The sequence below is a fragment of the Fukomys damarensis genome, unplaced genomic scaffold, assembly GCF_012274545.1.
Source record: "Fukomys damarensis isolate Sample0158 unplaced genomic scaffold, DMR_v1.0_HiC HiC_scaffold_13, whole genome shotgun sequence".
In the NCBI taxonomy this organism is placed as follows: Eukaryota; Metazoa; Chordata; class Mammalia; order Rodentia; family Bathyergidae; genus Fukomys; species Fukomys damarensis.
The window spans coordinates 24,584,597-24,592,570 of NW_022900925.1; positions in this window are offsets into that span (position 1 = coordinate 24,584,597).

A 7,974-nucleotide genomic window follows, 5' to 3' on the forward strand; every position below is an offset into this window, starting at 1 on the left:
AAAAAACAAAAAAAAAAAAAAAAAAAAAAAAAAAAAAAAAACGAGAAAGAAGAGAGGAAGGGAAGGAGATGGGAAAAAGAATTAAGATGTATTTGTTATGTACATTTACCAACTCCACACAAGGAATGTAATCACTATGTACTATTAGCACACACTCATAAAAAATTAAAAAGAAATAAAGAGAAGACTACAAAGCCTGGTGTGTTGGTGAATGCCTATAATCCCAGAGCTCTGGGAGGCTGAAGCAGGAGGATCAAAAGTTCAAGACTAGCCTGGGCAATTCAGTGACCTAAAGAGATCCTGTCTGAGAGGGGGGAGAGGGAGAGAACTACAAAATACATTCAATAATTTAACATCCTAGCATCTAATAAAAAATTACTAATCTGGTGTGGTGGTATACACCTGTAATCCCAGCACTCAGAAAGCTGAGTTGGAAGGATCACTGAGTTCTAGGCCAGCCTGGGCTACATAGCAAGTTCAAGTTGAGTCAAAACTGCATAGTGAGACCTCCCATCTCAAAAGAAAAAAAGAAAAAATACTATACATGCCAAGAAGCAGGGGCGAAAAGGGAAAAATCAGTCAATAGAGATAGACCCAGAAATGACAGAAAAGATGAAATTAGCAGTTGAGAATGATAAAACTACTATTATAACTGTTTTTAGGTACTTAAGAAAAACACAAACACAATGAGAAAAGAAATGGAAGATACGAAAAACTAAACTAACCTTCTAGAGGTGAAAAACATAATATCTGTAAGGAAAAATTCAACAGGGCAGTTGGCTTCCCCAAGGCAGTATCCACTGAGAAATAAAAAGGAGCAAAGAGAAAAATATACAAGCCTCTTAAGACACAGTGTTCTAGTTTTCTGTTTCAATAACTAATTATCACAAATTTAGGGGCTTAAAACAAAACACATGAGTCAGGTGTGGTGGTTACTACAGCTTGCGTCTAGTTGTCCCTCCAAAGCCTCATGCAGTCATAGGTGGGGATTTTCCAGAGGTGGCTGGATCTAGAGTGTGTGAGGCTGGAACTGATTTATAGTGCAGTGCTAGGATCAAGGGTACTAGGATTAAGGGTGTGAGTGCTACCGGCCCTAAGTAGTCTGGATAAGATAGAGGGGATAGAGAGAGCTGTGGTCACCCCTTGTTGCTTTGCTACCTTCTGCCTGCCATGAACTGTTTCTCCTCTTTGATGCCACCTTGACTTGGAGCCAGCCAATTATGGACTGACACCTCTACAGATTGTGAGCTAAATAAACCTCGGCTCCTTTATCTTTGAGTGCTGGGTATTTTGTCTCAGTAATGAGAAAAGTAACCAATACACTTCCTGTCTCAGCCTCTCAGAGTGCTGGGATTACTGGCTTGCTCCACCTCACCTGGCTATAACTCAACTTTTTAAAAGGCGGAGGCTCACATCCAGGGCCTTTGACATGTGAGGCGAGCACCCTACATCTGAGCTACATCCTTAGCACTAAGTTTTTGTTTTTGTTTTTAATTTTGAAATAATTTCAGATTCATGGCAAAGTTATAAAGATTTTATAGAAAGTTTCTGTATCTTCCTTACACAACTTTCTCTCATTGTTAAGGTTATTACTATGATACATTTGTCAAGGCAGGCATCAGGATAGGTATATTAGTAACTAAACTCCAGACTGTCTAGATTTTACCAGTTTTCCTTCTGATGTTTACCTTCTGTTCCAGGATCCAATTCGGAATACCCCACTGTAATTTAGTTGTCATGTCTCTCCCCGTCTTCTCCTCCATAACAACTTCCTAGTGGCCTTGCTTTTCATAACCTTTACAGTTTCAAGTCATACTGGCCGGATGGAGAATGGCCCCCAATCCGGGAAGATCTGCTGTTTTGCTCATAATTAGAATGGAGCAGTGGGTGTTTCGAGAGGACTCCAGAGGTTGTCTTTCTCCACACGTCATATCTAAGAGTACACACTCAGTCATGTAGCATTCTCTGCTTGGTCAATGTAGTATTTGCCAGACTTCTTCACTGAAAGGCTACTATCTTTACCTTTTTGTTCTCTTTCTTTGAAGAGCTCAATTTTTGACAGGCATCAAAACCTATTTCATAAGGGAACAAGATAATTTGACTCTATAGTCAAATAGTTTTCATAGGTTTACTGAAAGCGTTCTTAATTTACGCTGGAGTCCAGAAAGAGTTTTCTCAAAGTCTAAAACTCTGAACTATAAAATAAGCCAAAATCTATTAATACCCCCTGGTCAAGCAATGCAACATCATGGTGCCCTAAAATTTTCAAAGTAATTGAATGTGACCTATTGCACTCAGGATCCCCCTCCTCCTAAAAGTTTTGAGAAACTGGTTCAGAGGTCCATTCCATAGACAGTCAGTGGTGGACCTGTGGCGCACATGCCGCAGTGGGCACCCAGAGCCCTCTCTGTCACCACACAAGCCAAGTCACCCCAGCACCCAAGCTTCGGATAACAGTTGTTTTTTCTAAACTAAAACCTCAGTCTTCAGGTTTAATTGCAGAATTGGCACTTTGTGATAAATAAGTGGGTTCTGAGTTGCAGGCTGGGCACTCAACCTCTGAAAGGTTTGCCATCACTGCTATAGACAAGGGAAGTCCGAAACACCTCTGTTTTCTCCACATTCCTGGGAAATTCCGTCATCATAATGGTCTCTTCTGATTGTGTGTCCTGCCTCTGCCACATTTTTTACTCTGTAACACCATATCTTACAGCTCCCCCTCTGTTGCTGACCGGCAGCCTGGGCCAAAAATAGGGCATTCCAGCTTCTTTTTGAGAAATCTCCACACTGATTTCCAAGGTGGTGCACCAGTCTACACTCCCAGGAACAGTGGAGAAGGGTTCCTTTTTCCCCACAGTCTCTCCAGCATTTAGCTTCTTTTTAATTCATCCTATTCCCAAACAAACACATGTTCAGGTCTCCAGTAGACCGGAAATTTCACTGGAGTATATTGCGTTATAATAACCATATCTGGTACCTTCCAACATATACAATCCGGACTGATGCTCTGTCCCTAGGAATGCTTTACTGGGACCGTAACCTCCATCCAACCCAAGCCTAGCTTACCCCTAGCCTCTGTCTATTTTCTTAGTTTCTGTTTCTGCAGAGCCCTGTTCTATCTTCCACTTCTCCCTGGCAACCTTGCCTAGATAAAAAACAAAAGGCCAGACTTTCATTTCCCCTTTCAGAGCAGGTTAGCGATCTCTTTTTGGTGGCAAGACTCTTTTTTTTTGAGGCAGGGTCTAACTGTGCAGTTCAGGTTGGCATTGGACTCACTGTGTGGCCCAGGCTGGCCTTGAACCCACAGCGATCCTCCTGCCTCAGCCCTTTAATTGCTGGGATTATAGGCATGCACCACCATGCCTAGCAATAAGACTCTTGCTATACCCTCAGGACCCACATTCTGCCCCAGCAGCTTTTGGGGGTGTACCAGGGAATCAAATTTGGGAAATTGTGCTTGCATGGCAGCCTGCGGAACCACTGAGCTAAACCCCCAGCCCCCGAGCAACTTTTAAAATTTCCTTTTCTTAAAAGTAATTTGGGTGCCAGCTGTTATCCTAATAATGTTTTCTTGTAATCCCAGCACTCTGGGAGGCTGAGGCAGGAAAAATCACAAGTTTGAGCCCAGTCTAAACAATTTAGCAATTTAGCAATTTAGGGAGACCCTGCATCAGAATAAAAAATAAACTAAACAGGGCTGGGCATGAAGGCCCTGGTCCGTAGTGAAGGGGAAGAAGACTCACCAAACACATGTGGCAAGCACACCTAGGCCCTTTTAGCCAGTGTTGTCTTATTTAACCCTCAGAGAAGTTCTTGTGTGGTAGGTTTTGTCATTTCCTTCACGCTATTAAAGAAATTGCGGCTCAGGGTGAGTGGTATGCTAGTAAATGCTTAACAACTAGGGTGGCAGGGAGGAGAGGACTCTGATTTGTGCTGTCGTGGTTACTGTGTGTAAACACTGCCACAGGGGCTACTGCTCAAATGACAAAGGCAGAGTTGGGAAGAGGAGTGGGGCCTAGGCCATAGGATACGGTTCCCGCCAGACGGGATAATAGGCAGAACCTCAGGGGCAAAGATAGTTGTCAAATGAAGAAAAAGAATTAGGAATTGCTGAGTTTTTAGTATTTATTAAAGCTTCACTTTCAATATAGCCCAAGATGCTATTATGAAAAGTGTTGTTTCCCTGATTTCTCTGTCAGCGAGTTTGTTATTTGTGTACAGGAAGGCAATTGATTTCTTTCATGTCGACTTTGTATCCGGCTATGCTACTGAATTTGGTTATCAAATCTAGACGTGTTTTGTGGAGCTTTTGAGGTCTTCTACATAAAGTATCATGTCATCCACAAATAGTGATAATTTAGCTTCTTCCCTTTCTACCTTATTCCTTTTATTTCTTTCTCTTATCTAATTGCTCTGGCTAATGTTTACAGACTACATTGAATAAGAGTGGTGACATGACATCCTTATCTTGTTCCCGATTTTAGAGTGAAAGCTTTCAATTATTGTCCATTTAGTATGATGTCAGTTCTTTTGTTTAAATAGACAGCTAAATTAGACAGAAATGCATATACAGTCAGAGAGGGATGAGATGCTCAAAGAAGTCAAGACACACACAAAAATAAAGACATCAGGATTTTAGGCGGGGGGTGGCTGAAAGAAGCCAGGCCTCAGGCTAGAGATGCAATAGTTAGGCCTGAGGCTCACCCTAGAGATAAACTACAATTTGAGATTTTACTGTAATTACACCACCGGGTCCAGTGGGCCCTGTAGCTCGGCATCAGACCAGAACATCTGGGCCCTTACTCCCCTTCGCTCCCCCAAATTTCCTTGTCCTTTCCATGTTCCCTTGCTACATGACTCCTTTCCCTGTTGAATCAATATTAGCTAAGTGACTATACTTGCAGTCCGATAGGTTAATTGTACTTCGATCCATGTTGTACCAACAGTGTGATTTTGCTGTATAAATGACCCTCCTGGAAATCCAGGAGCTTTTCTCCTCCTCATTTCCAGTAAAGCTCTCCTAACTTCCTCTGGTTTGTGACTTCATTCCCTGATGTTGTAAAAACACAAACTAGGCACAGCTGACATCTAACAGGTTGGGGTTATATTTTTCCTACATTGCCGGGACACCCCTGACCCTGAAAAACAATGTTGAGAAGGTGCACACCCTTCTGGGACACCTGTTAGTTAGATCACTGCTTCCTCCCAACCTTGACTCCTCACCTATTCTTTGCTGATGGGTTTCCAAGGTTTGCCAACTCCCTCCAGCTCACCAGCCAATGACACTGAGACTCAGTCCTAGGCAGGAATGCAGACCCTGGTGGCCTTGGAGTCCAATGCCTTGGTCCTTAGCTGGAGCTGTTGGCCTGCTCCGCAGACCAGGCACCACAGCCATGATGGGCATCTCAATGGCCTCCCCTTATGGGGGTCTTCTTGATACACTTTTAATCGGAGAGCTGAATAGTTTTCAGCAAGATTAAGAGGGAGCCAGGTGTGGTGGTGCATTCCTATAAGCACTCTGAGAGGCTGAGACAGGAGAAGTGTAAGTTTGAGCTCAGCCTGGGCAATTTAGAAACTTAGTGAGGCCTAGTCTTACAATAAAAAAATAAAATGCGCTGGGTATAGAGCGCAATACAAAGGCCTCCGTGGCTTCAATCCCCAGTACATTAAAAAAAAAAAGGAAAAGAAAGGAATATAGGAAAGGTATTTCAGTGAACAAAACATTTCTTTGTCACCGTTTAACCCAGAGAGAGATGAACAGATCTTCAAATCTACAGGGGGAAGGGGAAGGTGCAGTCGCCAAGAGTCGTTTTCCAAGTTCAATTAATTCAGGACATCCAACAACCTTCAAGTGCTATCGTGTGGACTGGGGTGGGGTGGAACCGGACGATTAGGAAACGGCCCCCCGCCACAAGGAGTATGCCAAGCTGCCACGCAACTCACAGACCTGCCAGGTGCCGGAGAACATGGACCGGCCAGGTTTTGTTCTGGGGGAGTGGTTTAGAAAATAAATGTTGCAGAGCAGAACTGTGTTGAATTAGCTGAGTTGCCCTACCGAGTCATTTTATGCTGGCCAATTGAACCGTGAAGAATGTGTCCCACAGGCAATGGGGTTTTGTCTTGCTGTGTTTGAACCATTATTCCTGGCTGCTGTGAGGTCCAATTGTCTCTTCAGGCTGAGCTCTGGGGCTGACAATGAAACCATTATAGGAACGGGGAAGAGATCCAGAACCCAGGCTTGCAGAGCCTCCAAGGCTCTGGGCTGCTGAGGAGGGGTGGGCGGGCTGAGGAGGCAGGCCGGGAAGGCTAAGCTTCAGGCCCCAACTCCCTCTTCTGAATTGGAGGCATTTGGGGGCCTATACACACCACACCACATGTACACATAGATTTGTGTGTATTTTCAATCCCTTGTCTCTTTTTTTCACTATTTTCTCCCGGTCTCAGTCTACCTTCATGTCCACTCGTGTGTTGTACATATCCTCTTGTGTGATGGGATTATTTTGTTGTTTTTTTTCGGTACTGAAAGGTTAAACCCAGAGAACTCCAAACTACATACTCAGCCCCTTTTTATTTGTGTTTTGGTTTGTTGAGACAGGGTCTCATTGTGCAGCCAAGGCAGGCTTCAAACTCAAGCAATCCTGCCTCAGCCTCCCAAATGCTAGGGTCACAGGTGTGTACCACCACACCCAGGTCCTTTTGTATTGGGAGACTAAGTCTCACTAAGTTGTCGGAGCTGTCCTCAAACTTGTGATCCTCCTGCCTCAGCCTCCCCAGTAGCTGGGATTGTAGATGTACACCATGCCACCTGGCTTGTGTACTGTTTTTCAAACAGTGTTGTATGATATTTTAAATTATGTTATTTAGTCTTAGGAGTAGCTTTAAAAAACAGATTCTCTTTAGATTGTAAAAGCAAGGAATATTCATTATTTTCTTAAAATGCAGACGTTAAAAAAAAAAACAGTGAAAAATGACCCTCAATATTTTGAAGTGTATCCTTTGAGACTCATTTCAGTGCATATCCAGAAATGGGATGGCCAGGCCTGGCGGCCAGTGTTATAGGGCCCAAAATGAGGCAGGACATAGGTGTGCAAGGGGAAAAGCTGCTCACCTCATGGCAGCCAGGAAGTGTGGGGGGGGTGTCAGTCTGAGATGAGGGGCTGGAGACCAGGTACAGTGCCCAAGATCACAGTCCCACAATCTGTTTCCTTCACTAGACCTAACTCCCTGTTTCTATTGCTTCCCAATGAGGCTCTTAGCAGTGGGTTAATGGGTTAGAGCACTAACCATGCAATCGCTGCCCAGTAATCCCATCTTGTGACACGAGAGCTTCTGGGACATCACAGACCCAAACCATAACACTACATATGCTGACTTAATATCTATCTCCATGTGAGTAAATAGAAAGTAAAATTTTAATGCCCTTTTAGAAATACCACATTTCAGTTGCTTCTAAAATATCACTTTTAGTCAGGTGTGGCGGCACATGCCTGTGATCCCAGCACTTTGAGGGTGAAGCAGGAGGATCACCATGAATTTGAGGGCAACCTGGGCTAAGAAGTGAGACCTTGTCTCAAAAACAAATGAATAGATCACTATCGTCATCATCTTTTCTCCTTAACATGAATCCCTAGACAGTGCACGCTTAATATTTTGAAATACTGCTTACCAACTACTGCTCCCAACAAAACTACTCACGGGCTCCTTATCCCTCCCTCTTGCCAACATAATTATCTTTAATAGCTGCAAAATAACCCTGAATCAATGCTCAGAGAACAAACCTTCCAGTTCGAAGATAGTAAGTGGCAATTGTAAACCCCCATCAAGCTAAACATGTCACAGAGGACAGATTAAAATGAGTCTCGGACAACAAAGGGACCCCTCTAAATCCACCGAGGGCCTCAACACCTTTAGAGCCAGTCTAGCCAGTGCATCCCAGTCCTGTACTGAGGTGGAAAGAGAGAGAGAGAGAGAGAG